Source organism: Triturus cristatus, chromosome 3_2 (assembly GCF_964204655.1).
Source record: "Triturus cristatus chromosome 3_2, aTriCri1.1, whole genome shotgun sequence".
Classification (NCBI taxonomy): Eukaryota; Metazoa; Chordata; class Amphibia; order Caudata; family Salamandridae; genus Triturus; species Triturus cristatus.
This window is the reverse complement of record NC_140584.1, coordinates 1,212,345,965-1,212,362,340: the sequence shown is the minus strand read 5'-3', so window position 1 is coordinate 1,212,362,340 and position 16,376 is coordinate 1,212,345,965.

Sequence of the window (16,376 nt, the reverse complement as noted above, 5' to 3'; positions counted from 1 at the left end):
GTCTGGGACCCAAGGCCAAGCTGATGGAGGATGGACAGCTCTGGATGGAAAATTACTGGAAGAAGACCTGGTCAAGGAGGTGTGCCGGAGGGCGTGTTCTATGATTTGGGATTTTGTATTAGGGACAGCGCCCCGTGGGTTGAGCAGAGAAGAGGTGGGCGAGGAGCTAGAAGGAGCATTTTAGATCAAGCTCTCTCTAAGTGAAGACATAAGGGACTGTTAAGCAGGGATGTCATCTAGCATAAAGTAGGGACAGAGATGCTTTTGTTTAATGATTCCTAATATCGACATTGGCTTGGTAGTTATCTACCTCATGCTTTTAGAAGTTGTACTTTTGTTTATATTTAGTCGAATGCAGATTTTTCGTAGAGGAGCATTTGTGTTAGTGCCCATTTACCTGTTGTGCCTTGTGCTAAGGTGCCTATATCTGCAGATGTTTATGTTGATAATAAAATCCCGAGAGCAATAGAGATTGAGTTTCGAGTCCTTAATTATGTCAAATTGCGGAAAATATTCTCTGATAATTGTGTTTGCTCCCTCCACGCTATTGGGCAAGTAAAAAGGTTCAATCGACCAGAGTGGGTTCTTGGAGATAAATGGAAAACAAGAAAATTGGGCCCCAGCAGTTGGTAGCAGAGTCGGATGGTTACTTCCGATAGCGAGGGCCGATTAGACTAGGATAAGTGATCCTTGAGACCCATAGACGATAAGTGATGGTGAATCATCAGACGGTGAGCAGCAGACGACGGCGGATGATGAACATTGACGGCGAGTAGCAGTGCGGCAGGAAGCAGCAGTTCGTGGAGTGAGTATGAATAGGATAAGATGTTGTAGATCGGGGTTTTGATTTGTTGTGTCATGTCTTGCGGAGTGGGAGTGAATGTTGAGTGATTGTGAGATCAGGCTGTGAGCGCGCGCAGCCCGGGAATCGTGGTGTGGAAGACACCCGTGGTAGATTTTGTTGACCACCCAAAGGAGATCGTGAGGTACCATCGATCACCTGGACCGAGATAGGGGGAGCGAATGTGTGAGTGCATGACAGCTCGACGCTGGTCGTGGGTTGCTGTGTGTGGATTTGGGTATTTGTAACCTATCAGAGGTGAACTGTCTGGCCGGACGGGGACAGACAGTTGCCAACCGAGGTCAACAATTTAGAGAGACTGTGGACGAACAGTCAGAGGCTGTGGACGGACAGCCAGAGAAGTAACTTGTTTGGGACAAACGGTTATTTCAGTGTATGAATGGGACGAGTGCAGGCGTGAGACGTAAAGCGCAAGGAAAGGGAACTGCTGCGAATGAAGGAAGGTGACGTCAGAGAGTGTCGCGCTGTGATAGGCTGGTTGGTGTTAGTCGCGCTGTTATTGGAGGGTTCGACATCAAGAGGTAAACAGAGTGTGGGATCGAATTTTGTCAATCATGAAGTGTTTTAAGGTATTCGAGAACTGTGTAGAGGTGACAAACATGTAGTTTCTCGAGGAGGAGAAGAAGCTCCTCCTGAGGATACTCCAGCACATTACATGGCAAGGACTATTGGACCTATTGTTTCGATTTACCACCCAGATTCAGAGGAGGTTGCGAACCCAGAGCAGACAGCCGAGGGGGTAAGGAGAGAGGTCGCAGGAAGTGGCCTAGTGGGTGGAATGGCCCGGACTCCGAACCCTATAGAATGGAGTACACCATTGCCAGCCATGTCAGACTCATCTAGGGGACAAGGAGAACAGAGATCAGAGAGGCCGAGATCTCTGATGGAGTCGAGATCAGATTTACGATCATGGGTACCACCTGTGAGAAACCAAAGCCCAAGAGTGATGACGGCAGAGAGAGAGCGGGTCATTTTCATGAATCGGTCCGCTCCAATGGGTATACCAGAAGAGAGTAGGTCGCAGGAGCAAGAATGTGAGGACAGCGATAGAGAAGGGGTAGTCTGCCGAGAAGTGCTGAGAGGAGCCCTGAAAGGGGGGATGATAGATGTAGTAAGGTTAAAGGCGGAAGTGGATGAGATAATAGGTGGAAACTTACCCCTTGAGAGAGTATTAATATATGGACCAGATGAATTACTCTTCGTAGCGAAGGATGTGACTCTGAAGGCATCAGTTGCACATGAGAAATTGTCAGAATTGGCTAAGCGATATGAGGTGGATCTGTCCAAGACTAAAACATTGCAAGGAAGTCATAGGTTGCAGTACAGTGACCAGGAACTGGAGGAGAAAAGGGTTACCGGACTGAGGACCCACATCAGAGATCTGATCACAGCCATGCGTGCATGAATGATGCTTGATAAATGGGAAGAAAAATGGTCCAAGAAGAAAAGCTCTAGGAGAACGATAGGAGAGACCCCACCTCCGGGTGGAGGGGTGTTGGAGATAAGGAATTTCCATTTAAGGGAAGTGCAGAATGGAGGATACGTGCATGTACCCTGGAGCAGGGGTGATTTGGCGGTGTTTACCAATGATTTTCCCCGGCTTAGGGAGAAGCCCGCAGAGTGGTATAAGCAGGTTGACCGCTTTGTAAAGATCTCGAAGGTATTGTGGATCGATCTGAATACCTTATTTGATATTGTGGTTCCGGGAGATTTGTGGGCAGCATGCAAGATTGCCGTTGAGTGGCCGGCTTACGAACCTGATAGGAACGCGATCACAAATGGTCCGTCACCGCAAGTGATGAGGAAGTACGAGCAAGTGATTACTTGGTTGAAGTCGAAGGTCTCACCACAAGACATCGATTGGGTGAAGATAGACAGGACAGTGCAGGAACCTAAGGAGACGGTACATGAATTGCAGGCTTTTAAGCAGTACAGTGGCCTAGATGCGTTGGACATGAAAGATATGGGACAGTTTGTTTCAAAGTTTGTGTTGGGATTGAGGCCAGAGGTTAGTCTCATGATACAGCAGCATTTGATTTGTTGGCAAAACAAGCCTGTTGATGAGATTTTACGGTACGCCCGATATTGCACAGATGAGATTGAATACAAACACAGGAATTTGAAAGATAACTTGATGCTTGTTCAGATGCAAACCGCTCAGGGACAGCCTAATGGGGGAGCGTTGGTAAGGAGACAGGGAAATTATCAGGCGGGAAATCAGAATGTTCAGGGGCAGGGAAGGCCAAGATCAATAGACCCTAGAACAGATATGGATGTGGCGACATTGAAAAAGACTACATCAGTGTCACCAGGTTGGACACTGGAGACGCGAGTGTCCCCTGAACCCATGGAATCAGATACAGCCGGAAGGAGAAGTAGTTCAGGTCCCTGGGGCGGAGGCGGTACCGACAGTGACTAGACCTAAAACGATGAAAGGGGGAACTGGTGTTCCGCAGGGGCAGGTTCCCCAGCCACCCAGAATACAGAATGTACAGCAGGGAGCTCGAACCTATTTGCAAATGCCAATGTTTGAAGTGAGTGAGGAAAACGATACAAGCCTGTTGGCACGATCATGTTCAAAGAGAGATAAGGATTGCATGCTTAGAGCCATCCTAGAGGTAGATCAGAAAGGACCCTTTGTGGAAGCAGACCTTAACGGTCACCCTACAACCTTTTTGGTTGATACGGGGGCTATCAGATCGACTATAAGATCGGCAGTGGTTCCAGGTCTAGCTCTTTCTGGAAAGAGTATCCAGATTGTTGGTGTGGCAAATAAGAAACTGATTAGTCCACTGATGGAGCCAATTCCAATCAGGATAGGAAATTTCAGTGATCGACACCAGTTCGTGGTGTGCGATTCTAGTCCGGTTTGCCTGTTAGGGAGAGACCTACTGTGCAAGCTCAACTGCACGATCTACTGTACCCCGAAAGGAGTGGAGGTACAGACGAGAGACGATGACGCGACCTTTAAGGTTGCAAATCAGCGAATGTGTGTGGAAATGTACCCAGCATTGACGGTGGAGGAGCTTCCACTTGATCTGAGGGACTCAGTGTCTATTGACATATGGGACCTTAGTGGTGAGGAGATTGGTTTAGTCAAGGGAGTAGACCCAGTGAAAATCCAGATTAAACCAAACGTACAGTTTCCGAGGACACCCCAGTATAGGTTATCTCCTAAAACTATTACAGGGATTAAACCTGTGATTGAGTCTATGATCAAGCAGGGAATACTAATTGAGATTATGGGTAGCCCATGTAATTCGCCTATCATGGGACTACAGAAACCAAGTGGGAAATTTAGGATTGTGCAGGATTTGCGAAAAATAAACAAAATAGTTGTTCCATGTTGTCCAGTGGTACCAAATCCATCTGTGATCCTATTTCAGATCCCATGTGAAGCTGAATGGTTCACAGTGATTGACTTGTGTCAAGCTTTTTTCTCGATTCCTCTACATAAGGAAAGCCGATTTCTTTTTGCATTTCGGCTGGAAAATCGTGTGTTAACGTGGTGTCGAATCCCACAGGGGTATACAGAGAGTCCATCTATTTTTAATCAGATCTTGAAGAAAAATCTTGAAGGTCTTGTGTTGCCACAAAACTCTGTTTTAGTGCAATACATTGATGATCTGCTTGTTGCGTCGGAGACGGAAGACGCCTGCAGAATTGATACCGTTGCTCTGTTGAATTACCTGGGAGAGAATGGTCACAAGGTGTCTCCAAACAAGCTGCAATACTGTTTGAGCGAGGTACAGTATTTGGGGCACCGAATTGAGAAAGGCAAGAGAAAGGTGTCTCCAGATCGTATTGATGCGATTTTGAGAATGCCGGTTCCCTCGACTCAGAGGGAAGTCAGAATGTTTCTGGGAATGGTGGGCTATTGCCGCCAGAGGATCCCAAACTTTTCCTTTGAAGCGAAGCCTTTACAGTGGCTGACGCGTAAGGATGTGAGTGATCCGGTACCATGGGATGATGACTGCTTAAGGTCATTTTTGAGGCTGAGAGAAGCTTTATGCAGCGCGCCAGCTTTGGGAATGCAAGATTATAACAAGGCATTCGCCTTATTCTGTTGCAAAAAGGAAGGTTGCGCATTAGCAGTGTTGACTCAGAGTCACGGACGTGTCCGTAGACCAGTTGCCTATTTTTCAGCTACTTTAGATCCAGTAGCTTCTGCGTTGCCCGGATGTCTCAGATCCGTTGCTGCAACAGGTGTCAGTATCAAAAGATGTGAGAGCATTGTGATGGGTCATCCGCTTACTGTTCATGTGCCACATTCTGTTGAGTTGTTGATGACTAGGACTAAAACACAGCACCTCACAAATAATAGGTTGACTCGTTATGAGCAAGTCATCCTTGCTGCAGACAATGTGACGCTGAAGAGGTGTTCTGTTTTAAATCCTGCTACACTGTTGCCTATTCCAAAGGTAGACGATGATGAAGACTGTGAGGACCATGATTGTCTCGATGTGACGGAACTATGCACCAAACCGAGACCTGACATTGTCGATGAACCGCTCCCAGTTTCAGATGAGATTTTCTTTGTGGACGGTTCATGTTTAAGAGACAGTGTTGGTCGACTGAGAGCAGCGTTTGCTGTGTGTACCATCACAGGGGTGGTTGAAGCCGCTTGTCTAGAAGGAGTACACTCCGCACAGGTGGCTGAGCTCATTGCCTTGACCCGTGCCTGTTTGGCCGCTGATAAGATCCGTGTAAAGATTTACACGGATAGTCAATATGGGTTTGGTGTAGTTCATGATTTCGGACAGCTATGGTCCCAGAGAGGGTTTATGACATCTTCTGGTTCACCCATCAGAAATGGGGATTATGTACGACAATTGTTGGAAGCATTGCAAGGCCCAGATGAAATTGCTGTTGTTAAATGTTCTGCACACACTAAAGGAAACGATTTTGTGTCATTGGGTAATAATTACACAGATTAAGTTTTTACAAAAAACTTTATTTATAGTTTTATCACATAAGAACAAGCAAAGCAACATTACTTGTCGGCCAGGAATAACACATCTCAGTACATTCATAGATCCATTGGGTAGACGCATCACACCTACAAACTGTACATTAAATGTAGTCACGCACCCCAAAAAGGGAAACATCAACAGCAGACCAATTACGCAGATGAAGTTGCTCGATTTTGTGCAGAACAGGGATGTAATTTTACTGAGAAACATGTTGTAGAAAGCGAACAAAAAACAGATTACGATGTGATGTTAGCTATGGCAGACTCATGGGAGGAACTGAAGCAGCTGCAAGATGGAGTCTCTGATCAGGAGCGGGACAGCTGGATACGAGCTGGATGCGAGAAGGGAGATGTGGATATATGGGTTTCGAATGATGGACGAGCTGTGTTACCGGAATGTTTGCTGAATCCCATGGCGAGGTTGATATATGGTGTTGTACATCTTGGCAGAGATGCAATGATGCGAGTGTTTCGCCAGACATGGTACAATCCGAAGTTTCGGACGGTAGCTGAAGCTTTGTGCCAGAGGTGTGTTACATGTCAACAGATGAATGTAGGAAAGAGGACCGCTGTGACGTTGAGTCACATAGGTAGGTCAGGTGGACCTTTTAATAGAATGCAGCTGGATTTTATTGAAATGCCGAAGTGTAATGGGTTGAGGTACATATTAGTCATAGTATGTGTCTTTTCCAGGTGGGTGGAGGCTTACCCGACACGTAGGTGTGACACACTCACTGTAGCTAAGTTACTATTGAGAGAACTAATCCCGAGGTACGGTTTCCCAACCTCTTTTGAATCAGATAGAGGAAAACATTTCCACAGTGAAATCATGAAGCTGCTTTGTGCTGCCTTGAATGTAGACCAAAGATTGCACTGCAGTTACCGACCAGAGGCTTCTGGGATTGTGGAGCAAGTTAATGGAACTTTGAAAGCCCGAATAGCGAAAGTGTGTTCTTCGACATCCTTGAAGTGGCCAGATACATTACCTTTAGTTCTCATGAGTCTCCGTAGTGTCCCTGATAGGAGGACTGGATTGTCACCCCATTAAATTCTTATGGGAAAGGCGATGCGCTTGCCAGCAATACCTGCCTGTCAGGTTCTGCCAGACGAAGTCCTCGGGATTGTGCCGATGCTCTTGGGGGTCCACCTCTACACTGCCCCAAGTCCGAAGAGCAATAAACTCGGACTGGTGGGATAGTTAAGTGGGGGAAGGAAAGGATGGGAACTGCAGGGAGGGAGATCTGAGGAAACACAAGAACAATAATTAATCCCAACTGCCCAGCCACCACACCCGCCTTTTTCGTCTAACTCTAGCTCATCTGTTTTTGGGTACCCCTCTCCCTACCTGAAAGAAAAGGCGGAAGGCTGAGACTGGAAGAGAGATGAGGGTGAGTGCACACGTCCGACCCAACTGCTATGAAACAGAAGAGAAGATATACAGTAAATACAACTCATATATACAGGTTAGGTCATACTACGAATTGCCACAGTTCTCTTCTCATGACACATACCCCTGAGTGAGGACGGCTAGTAAAGATGTGCAGACGATCGGCTATCGCCACACCCTCCCATAAACCTCTCTCCTAGTAAAAAGAATAAACACAACGAACAACGTAAAACAGGGTCTGGATACCAGACATGCATTATCTTCATTGGCATAATGATACTTCTCAATACCACGGAATTAGGTCAGGTTCTTGAGGCAATCAGTGCCTAGGTTTGACACCCTGTTGTTTGTGAAAACATCTGAGGTTATTTGGAGGTTCCCATCCTGGGACCTTGAAAGCTTGACCACTATAGTTTATGAAATATATGTCTCTCTTACGTAAGTAGGCTTTCCCTGCCAGAGCCTTTAAAGTACTGGCTCACTCACAAAGAAAGTACTCTTAAGCATGCAAAGGAATATTTCAACACGCACCTCTGCACGAGACGCCAGCCGGCAGTCTCACCAACAGAGGGGCGTTATCGGCAAAGGAAAATATGGAGTGCACTAGTCACTCTAGCACAGACGTTTTGCAAGGAGCTGTTTCTCCGCACGAGATGCCTGACAGCAATCTCCCCAACGGAGAAACCGGAAACAAGAACACAGGCTGACCAGGACACGGGAAGCGACGAAAGAGGAGAAGGCTCGTTATTGTCCCTCTGCATGAGACGCGGGGCTGCAGTCTCTCCAACAGAGGAACCCTCGGTAAAAGCCTGCTCTCCTCCTTCCACTTAAGCCACAGCAACGTGTACTCACTGTACCGCTCAGCGCAGGGATGACTTCACCCACGGAATGTTCTCCAGAGGTAGCAAGATCCAAACACCATCCGGAACTTGAATCAACGGCCCCGCTGCATCCACGAGGACTCCTATATCCGGGTTTGTACGTAGCGTTGAACACGTGAAACGTGACGGCGCTATGCATGCAGGGAACTGTAGTTCGTGCAAGGAGCGCTACACTTCCTGGTAGCGCTGTATCCCGGACGCCGACAGTGTTTACCGGGAGCGTGTCATGACAGTACGTCTCCCTTTTGGAAGACACTGCTCGGCACCTGGCTTGAATGGATTACGCTTAAAGAAGGCAGAGACCAAACGCTCAGCATGCACGGCTTCTGCAGGTTCCCAAGAGTTTTCCTCCGGGCCGTAACCTTTCCAAGACAGTAGGTACCATAGCTTTCTCCTTACCCATTTAGAGTCCAAGATCCCCTTTACCTCGTATTCTCGGTCCTGCTGGTCCCAGATAGGTAAGGGCGGCTTCCTCACTGGGCAGTGCGAAGGCTTCAAGAGGGATACATGAAATACCGGATGTATACGGAGGTGATCTGGCAGTTTTAGTTTCACCGCTACTGGGTTGATGTGTTTAATCACAGGGTATGGCCCTATATATTTGGGATTAAACACGCTGTGTTTTTTAAAGCGTATGTGTTTTGTAGACAACCACACCCTCTCCCCTTTCTTGTATACGGGACCTGGTCTACGATGCTTATCTGCCTGAGCCTTGTACTTTTGCTTGGCCTGAAGCAAGTTGTTCTGTGCTTCTGTCAAAGAAGAGCGAATGTGGGATAAGCGTTGTTGCAGATTCGGAAGGGTTGAGGTGTGACTGGGAAGAATCAAGGGTGTGACCCGAGGATGAAACCCATAAGTGCAGTAATAAGGGGTATGTAGTGTTGATGCGTGTTTGGAGCTGTTATACGCTATTTCCGCCACCCATAGCCATTCCACCCAGGCCTCTGTATTGCTATCGATGTAGCAACGCAAGTACTGTTTTAATGTTTGATTTAATCTTTCCGTTTGGCCATCGGTTTGGGGATGGAAACTGGTTGAAAGGGAAGACTCGATCTTTAATGCAGAGCACCAGGATCTCCAGAATCGAACGGTGAACTGGGTACCCCTGTCAGGAACTATGACCTTCGGAAGGCCATGCAGTCGAACCACATGCTGCAAAAACAGTTTCGCCATGTGGCTCGCGGTAGGGTCTTGAGGGCAAGCGATGAAGTGACCCATCTTGGATAGATAGTCCACCACCACCATGATAGCGGTACAACCCTGATCTTTGGGCAGACCCACTATGAAGTCTACCGATACTCTCTCCCAAGGGACTTCGGGCGTGGGCAGTGGCTGGAGAAGTCCCTGAGCAGCTCTGTGATCGGATTTCATCTGCGCACAGACTAGACACTCCCGTACCCAGGTCAGGACATCGGGACGTACTGTGGGCCACCAGAATTGGCGCAACACCTTGTCGAGTGTCTTTTGGCCACCGACATGGCCTGCACATGGAAGTTCATGACACCAGGAGAACACCACCCTCCGGAGTTTCTGCGAGGGAACCAACAACTGGCGACTTCTCATAGGGAGGCCTTGTCGTAATTGCCATTCGGGGTGGTGTTTTAACCACGTTTTCCAAGCAAAGGAGTGTATTTGCTGTCGGGTTTTCCTTAGGAACTCTTCTGTTTGAAGGGTGCATACCACTCGTCTAGGTTCGATGATGGCTCTGTCATCCCCCGGGGTTTGTTGAGTTGACGTCTCCTGTCGTGACAAGGCATCCGCCTTCCTATTTTCTTTACCGGGACGAAAGGTGATGATAAACCGAAATGCGGCAAAAAACAACATCCACCGGAGTTGTCTGGGGGTGAGGTGCCGAGCAGCATGCATGTACTGAAGATTGCGGTGGTCAGAACACACAGTCACTGGGTGAGCGGCACCCATTAACCAGTGTCTCCACTCCAGAAAAGAGTCCTTGATAGCTAGGAGTTCCTTCTCCGCTATCGTATAATTGAGCTCCGCGGGGTTGAGCTTCCTGGACATAAAAGAGATGGGATGCAGTTGTCCGGTTGTAGCATGCCTTTGGGATAGAACAGCCCCTACCGCGATGTCGGAGGCGTCCGCTTCTACGATAAACGGGATCTCCGGGTTCGCGTGTACCAGGACTGGTTCAAGAGGTGAAAGCTTGCTTCAGAGTGTCGAAGGCTGTTTGTGTTTCGGGGGACCATAAAAACGGGTTTTTCTTCCGAGTCAACCGAGTAAGGGGTGCCACCTTGTCCGAGAACCCACCAATGAAACGCCTGTAGAAATTGGCGAACCCCAGGAAGCTTTGGATGTCTTTCACGTTCTGAGGTTGGGGCCATTCGAGGATCGCTTTTATTTTCCCTTCTGGCATAATTTGACCCGAGGGTGTTAGAATGACCCCCAGAAATTCCACAGACGTCACATGAAATTCACACTTGGTGATCTTACAGAAGAGATGATGTTCCTGTAGGGCTTGTAAAACGTGGCTTACATGGCCCCTATGGTCTTCTTCCAGAGCCGAATAAATCAGGATATCATCTATGTATACCACAACAAAGTGGTCCAGAAATTCTCTCAGAACGTCGTTTAGGAAGAACTGAAAAGCGGCGGGGGCGTTACACAGCCCAAAGGGCATCACCAAGTACTCGAAGAGACCGTACCGCGTCTTGAATGCCGTCTTCCATTCATCGCCGCTTCTCATTCGGACCAGATGGTATGCCCCGCGAAGATCCAGTTTTGTGTAGATAACCGCCGATTTGACCTGCTCCAACAGGACCGGAATCAGCGGGAGTGGATATTGTTTTTTTACTGTTATTGCATTCAACGCACGGTAGTCTATACAACACCTCAAGTCTCCATTAGCTTTAGGAATGAAGAAGAGCGGCGATGCGGCAGGTGATCTGGACGGCCGTATGAACCCCAATTGTAGGAGCTTGTCTAAGTATTCCCGAAGATGGAGGGTCTCAGGAGCTGTAAGGGCGTAGATCCTTCCACATGGTACCACCGCCCCAGGTACCAAATCGATACGACAGTCATAGTCCCTGTGCGGAGGTAGTTTTTCTGCTTTGACGTCACTGAATACATCAGCATACTCTCTATAGCACGTAGGTAGGGTGACACTTTTTTCTGCTGCTGTAGCGATGTGTTGTCTTCGAGCTAACATCACCGCAGGAGTAAGGGATGTTTGATTACAATGGGTTTGGCAGTATCGGGACTGCAAAGACAGAGGCATTCGACCAATCGATAGTAGGCTCATGTTGTCGTAACCAAGGGAGGCCCAGGATCATTCCATATTGAGGGGCTTGTATAACGTTAAACTGAATTGTTTCACGATGATACCCCTCATACTCCATTATCAACTCGGGGGTTACATATTTGATGGGACCGGCTTCCAATTCCTTCCCATCCACCGCATACACATGCTCAGGGGGGTCCTTTAAGAGAAGGGGAATCTCCATCCTCTGTGCCTCCTCCTTGTCGATAAAACAGCCTGTGGCACCAGAATCGATCATAGCGTGTGTTTGTTTGCGCTCCTGGCCGATAATGATGTCCACACCCACAAAGAAATGTTCCGCTTGCAGAAAGTTCGACAGGTTCACTGAAGGGATCATGATACCGCTCGAGGGCTCCCCTTCCTGAGCCTTCAAGCTGAGGGGTTTTCCGCCTCTGTTTTGGCTGCTACTGTAGCTACTTGTCCAGGTCGAGATCGTCCATACTTTGGTTTTACGGGGCATTCTCAAAGGTAATGGCCCTTCCTCCCACAATAAAGACACAACCCTTGTTTGCGTCTATGGTCCCTTTCACTGAGGGTCAAAGAGGCTCATACTGCCCCGATTTCCATGGGGTCTGGTCGAGAGGCTCCTCGCTCTGGAGGAGGTGACCCATCCAACAACGGGGTATATCGATCCTTCCGCCTGTGATCCCCTTTCCGCTCTCTCAACCGGTGATCCAGTCTCAGGGTTAGGTCGATAAGTGAGGCACAGGTCTGAGGTTGGGGATCCACCTGGGCAAGAACGTCCTTCAGCTCATCCCTAAGCCCCTGATAAAATATAGCGGCTTGTTTGGATTCTGGCCATCAGTTTCGGCCACCAGTCTGCGGAAGGTGTTTAGGTATGTAATAAGCTCCGTGTTCCCCTGGCGAAGCTCCAACAGGTCTTTATCGGCTGAGAAGGTTTCTGCCCTTCTATCAAAGGTCTTTTCGAATTCGTGTCTGAAAGCCTCCCAATCATATAGTAAGTGGTCATCTCTTTTTACCAACGGAACTGCCCACTGCGCTGCCTCCCCTGCTAAATACGATATCACGAAAGCTACTCTAGCCTGGTTGGTCGAAAAGAGCTTCAGCTTGCAATTGAAATGGAGCAATGCCTGTGTCATAAACACCTGAACTTTCTTATTGTCTCCGTGAAATCGTTCAGGAGGGGCTAGGGGTATCTGAGACGGGACTTCTACCACCACTGGTATCGGTGGAGGGGTAGACGTTGCACCTGCATCAAAGGGATGCCTTTGCAGCCTTTCTACTCTGGCCTGAAGAGCAGCGGTCTCTTGACGAGACGCCGTGAGCTCCAATTGAACTTGAGCCAAAGCGGCCATAACATCATCCAAGGTGGCCATCCCTGCTATCGGCACAATCAAGAGGAAGAATAAATTCGTGGGCCGTTGATTCTGTCAGGTTCTGCCAGACGAAGTCCTCGGGATTGTGCCGATGCTCTTAGGGGTCCACCTCTAAACTGCCCCAAGTCCGAAGAGCAATAAACTCGGACTGGTGGGATAGTTAAGTGGGGGAAGGAAAGGATGGGAACTGCAGGGAGGGAGATCTGAGGAAACACAAGAACAATAATTAATCCCAACTGCCCAGCCACCACACCCGCCACACCCGCCTTTTTCGTCTAACTCTAGCTCATCTGTTTTTGGGTACCCCTCTCCCTACCTGAAAGAAAAGGCGGAAGGCTGAGACTGGAAGAGAGATGAGGGTGAGTGCACACGTCTGACCCAACTGCTATGAAACAGAAGAGAAGATATACAGTAAATACAACTCATATATACAGGTTAGGTCATACTACGAATTGCCACAGTTCTCTTCTCATGACACATACCCCTGAGTGAGGACGGCTAGTAAAGATGTGCAGACGATCGGCTATCGCCACACCCTCCCATAAACCTCTCTCCTAGTAAAAAGAATAAACACAACGAACAACGTAAAACAGGGTCTGGATACCAGACATGCATTATCTTCATTGGCATAATGATACTTCTCAATACCATGAAATTAGGTCAGGTTCTTGAGGCAATCAGTGCCTAGGTTTGACACCCTGTTGTTTGTGAAAACATCCGAGGTTATTTGGAGGTTCCCATCCTGGGACCTTGAAAGCTCGACCACTATAGTTTATGAAATATATGTCTCTCTTAAGTAAGTAGGCTTTCCCTGCCAGAGCCTTTAAAGTACTGGCTCACTCACAAAGAAAGTACTCTTAAGCATGCAAAGGAATATTTCAACACGCACCTCTGCACGAGACGCCAGCCGGCAGTCTCACCAACAGAGGGGCGTTATCGGCAAAGGAAAATATGGAGTGCACTAGTCACTCTAGCACAGACATGTTTTGCAAGGAGCTGTTTCTCCGCACGAGATGCCTGACAGCAATCTCCCCAATGGAGAAACCAGAAACAAGAACACAGGCTGACCAGGACACGGGAAGCGACGAAAGAGCAGAAGGCTCGTTATTGTCCCTCTGCATGAGACGCGGGGCTGCAGTCTCTCCAACAGAGGAACCCTCGGTAAAAGCCTGCTCTCCTCCTTCCACTTAAGCCACAGCAATGTGTACTCACTGTACCGCTCAGCGCAGGGACGACTTCACCCACGGAATGTTCTCCAGAGGCAGCAAGATCCAAACACCATCCGGAACTTGAATCAACGGCCCCGCTGCATCCGCGAGGACTCCTATATCCGGGTTTGTACGAAGCGTTGATCACGTGAAACGTGACGGCGCTATGCATGCAGGGAACTGTAGTTCGTGCAAGGAGCGCTACACTTCCTGGTAGCGCTGTATCCCGGACGCCGACAGTGTTTACCGGGAGCGCGTCATGACACCTGCCACTGCCTTGATTAACATCACTGATGTTATGATTTTGGACTATTGTAAAGGCCTGGCTGACGTGGTCCGTTCTGTGTCTCAGCAGGTGCAGACAGCAACGGTTCCAGCCGCAAGTGACCAGTGCCACGACTTGTGCCCAGGGGACTGGGTATTGGTGCGCAAACACGTGAGGAAGAGTTGCCTGGATGCTCGGTGGCGTGGGCCATATCAAATCATTCTAGTTACGAACACAGCAGTGAAGTGTGGAGGATTGCCGAACTGGGTACACGCCTCCCATACCCGTAGAGTTCCAGCACCCTTGGAAGAAACAGTCCCTCTCGAGAACGAGAACCCAGCTGAGGTGGCAGAGCCATCTGAGAGGGCAAGTCAAGCTGTAGGGGTTGCTGACGCAGCTGGTTGTGCAATAAACCAAGCCAAAAGGGAACGTGAAAGTAACACTAAAACGGACTCGGAAGAAGAAGAAAGAGCTGCAGTGGGCAGTACCGAGTCAAATTCTGCTGAAGAAGAAAGCAGTGCACAGGGTACCAGTAGGGAGAGTGGAGTTGCCACAGAAGCAGAAAAGGTTTGGCCCGTGAGTCAGAGACGGGTAAACTTGAGATCGGCACCAAGAACAGATCTCGCCCCAGTTTCCGAAGAATCAGAAGCAGAGCAAAGTGACGAAGATCGACCCCAAGGTGCTCTGAGAAGATCGAAGAGAACAAGAGTGCCGTGTCAAAAGTACGCCTCACCAGAGTGGGCATACACAGTGACTGATGCCAGGTTTACTGAACACGGGAAGGTTAAGATCGATCACACTGGTCAGCAGTTTCCAGTTTCCGAGAGTGGAAGTGTTGTTGAGGATTCCAGGATTGGAGATCGAAGGAATATTGACCATCAATATTCCGAATCCGCCACTTTTGAGCATCATCCGTGGTCTGATTTTGGAAACGCAGGACTTCCCAACCTTTGCAGTTATACCAGCTCCCCAAGAACTGACAACCCTTAAACTTGAAATTTTGCAGGGGGTCCTAGAGCTGTTGGGATCGGCAGTTATTCTGGACTGATTGTAAAATTTGCTGTATATAAAGTTTGAAAAGAAAATAACCTAGGCCCGAGAGGAAGAAGAATAAATTTAGGGATTTTCCGTTGGAAGGCAAAGAAGAACTAGGGAAGTCTTCTTGATCCAAGGAGATGAGAAATTGAACTTTGTTAGAGGTTTCCCCGGTTTAAGAGAGCAGCTGAACTGAATTGCTGGATGAGAAAGAGACTTGAGTCAGCAGAGACTGTACTGAACATTGAGAACATTTCAAAGATGGCAGAACCTGGAAATACACACCGTAGAGCCAAAATAGTAATAGGCACACTGTTAGGGGTAGTGATAGCTGTTATATTTGCAGTAGTAGTAACTTCGTACATGGTGGCCCATAGACAGGAGGGGGAGGTTCAGGGAACACCCACACCTACCACTCTAGGACACGGAGGGGTCATTATTAGAGATCAGAGAGCTCGGACGCGTGAGGAGAGTCGTATGTTTCATATAGATTTGTCTAGAGCTGATTTTAAAGTTAATGCTTATGCGAAGCTGTTGTATGAGTACGATGATGCGATGGATGCGAAGGATTGTTATGTGTGCATGCAGTTGCCTGCTTCAGTAGACGAAGGTATTAGATACCATCATCTCCCATTGACATATGGGATTTCTTGTAGCCTATTGCTTAGTTTGTTTTATGAAAGGAAACAGTTTGAGTATTTCTTTTCAAATTATGATACAGTACTTCCTGAAGTTCCGGCATATAAGCATTTGAATAAGTATGATTATTACAAGTCAGAGGATAGACTTCGGAAGTATTTCATACTGACTGTGAAGCTAGATACAGCTTATGCTCATAGACATAATTTGACATGTTGGTTGTCCGAAACGGAAAAGAAGTTCATAGGTCAGATAGAGGATAGGTATAGAAAACTGACCCAGACACGAGATACAGGAGATAGCCCAGTGGATTGGACTGATGAGGAGAGATTGCACAAATCTAAGGGAAGTTATGGACCGTTTGCATTAGATGAAGTACAGAAGGGGAAATTGTGTGTTGCCCGTCCTCAAACTCCTAAGGAGAAGGTTCTAGTGGGGCATAGTACGTGTGATCATACCTTTACCATGGAGGACTCTGCTAAGATCTTCCTGCAAGGTCCGGTACAGGTGATTCCG